Source organism: Anopheles stephensi, unplaced genomic scaffold (genome assembly GCF_013141755.1).
Source record: "Anopheles stephensi strain Indian unplaced genomic scaffold, UCI_ANSTEP_V1.0 ucontig146, whole genome shotgun sequence".
In the NCBI taxonomy this organism is placed as follows: domain Eukaryota; kingdom Metazoa; phylum Arthropoda; class Insecta; order Diptera; family Culicidae; genus Anopheles; species Anopheles stephensi.
The window spans coordinates 72,501-75,000 of NW_023405065.1; positions in this window are offsets into that span (position 1 = coordinate 72,501).

Here is a 2,500-nt window from a genome sequence, read left to right on the forward strand (position 1 = left end):
TCGTCTTACCCGTATAACTCACTTTAGGTCCATTTATTTGCCTGATATCTCATCGTGAACCCGTTTTTCGTACACCGTACACACCTAGGAACACCACATATGCGTTTCCCTTTCGATCGTGAAGTTTTCAAATTTTTCGATTTTTGGTCCTAGAAATTCATGAACGGTGGGAGACCAAAATTTTTCATAAAAAAAAATTTTCACCGTTTGACCATAAAAACCTTCTTTTCGTACATACCCCATCATTTCTTCACGTTTTAGGCCATTTCTGAAATTTTCGCTTCGATAGTGTGTCCCCTATAATACAAAATGAACATTTTGCATCTCCCACAAGTGGCCATTTTTTTCCGCCACTGAAGAACACGACCTCGGGAACTCGGACCTAGGACGTGGCCATGTAAGTCATAGGCCACCCCAACTTTTGCAAAATACTGTTTCTTTTCACTTTTCATGATCTAAGGCGCGTTCCGACGGCGTTTTGAACAAATTTATGAGAAAAAAAATTTTGACCCTCGGACCAAAATTTTTTCGTTCGGGGCCCCATGGCCTATGGCCAGTATGGGAACTCGGGATGCCGATATGACAAAATTTGTCAAAAAATCACTAAAAAGTCGCTATGGCCCATTATTTAGAGCTTGTTGAGACCTTTCTAAAACACCTTGGTTGACCCCTGTCCGATAAGTAGTTTTCGAGATATTCGAGAAAATGTGATTTTTTGGGACTTAGAAAATTTTTGACCCGTACCCTAAGAAAAAGTGATTTTTTCATAGGACAATTTTTTCTTCGCAAATACTGTTTGGTTTCACTTTTCATTATAAGAAACGCGTTCCGAAGCCATTTTCATCAAAATCTCGTGAAAAAAAAATTTCACCCCCGGACCAAAAGTTGGCCGTTCGGTGCCCTATGGCCTATGGCCAGTATGGGAACCAAGGATGCCGATATGCGAAAAAGTGTCAAAAAATCACTTGAAAGTCGCTATGGCTCATTAAATAGAGCTTGTAAAGACCTTTCTAAAACACCTTGGTTGACCCCTGTCCGATACGTAGTTTTCGAGATATTCGAGAAAATGTGATGTTTTGGGACTTAGAAAATTTTTGACCCGTGCCCTAAGAAAAAGTGATTTTTTCATAGGACAATTTTTTCTTCGCAAATACTGTTTGGTTTCACTTTTCATTATTAGAAACGCGTTCCGAAGCCATTTTCATCAAAATCTCGTGAAAAAAAAATTTCACCCCCGGACCAAAAGTTGGCCGTTCGGTGGCCTATGGCCTATGGCCAGTATGGGAGCCAAGGATGCCGATATGCGAAAAAGTGTCAAAAAATCACTTGAAAGTCGCTATGGCTCATTAAATAGAGCTTGTAAAGACCTTTCTAAAACACCTTGGTTGACCCCTGTCCGATACGTAGTTTTCGAGATATTCGAGAATAAGTGATTTTTTGGGACTTAGAAAATTTTCGACCATGACATATATGAAAAGTGAATTTTTCATAGGACCAAAAAGTTTGTCCAAATAGGGTTTTGGTTCACTTTTTATGGTCAGATAAGTGATCCGATGCTATTTTCATGATCATTAGAGGGATTTCACGCTGTGACCAAAAATTTTCATACTTCATACTTGTCCGGGTGCCGTACATGGGAGGACCGGGGGAACATGTCTTCGTAAGTCGTGATGTTCAGTGACGGATTTCTGGGAGTTAGAAAAAAAATGTGCTCTCAGGCACATTATATGTTTCATACACACATGATTTTCATTCTTCATACTAGTCCCCGTGCCGTATATGGGAGGACCGGGGGAACATGTCTTCGTAAGTCGTGATGTTCAGTGACGGATTTCTGGGACTTAGAAAAAAAATGTGCTCTCAGGCACATTATATGTTCCATACACACATTATTTTCATTCTTCATACTTGTCCCGGTGCCGTATATGGGAGGACCGGGGGAACATGTCTTCGTAAGTCGTGATGTTCAGTGACGGATTTCTGGGACTTAGAAAAATAAATGTACCCTTAGGCACATTATTTGTATCAATAATTGTATCCCCAGCCTTTCATGGGGAACTTTTCCGTATTCCCGGACTTGTACATTTTTCGGGTTCCACCTCCCGACAATGTATCTCTACTGTGCATTACGTACCTTATAACGCACGGCACCCATTGGGTGACTCCACTTAACCATCTTTCGATAATGCCCGTGTTGCAGATATAATCCCAACACCTACCAGGCTTTATATGTACATCGAACGTTACATACGATGCACCCCGTATTCCCGGACTTGTACATTTTTCGGGTTCCACCTCCCGACAATGTATCTCTACTGTGCATTACGTACCTTATAACGCACGGCACCCATTGGGTGACTCCACTTAACCATCTTTCGATAATGCCCGTGTTGCAGATATAATCCCAACACCTACCAGGCTTTTTATGTACATCGAACGTTACATACGATGCACCCCGTATTCCCGGACTTGTACATTTTTCGGGTTCCACCTCCCGACA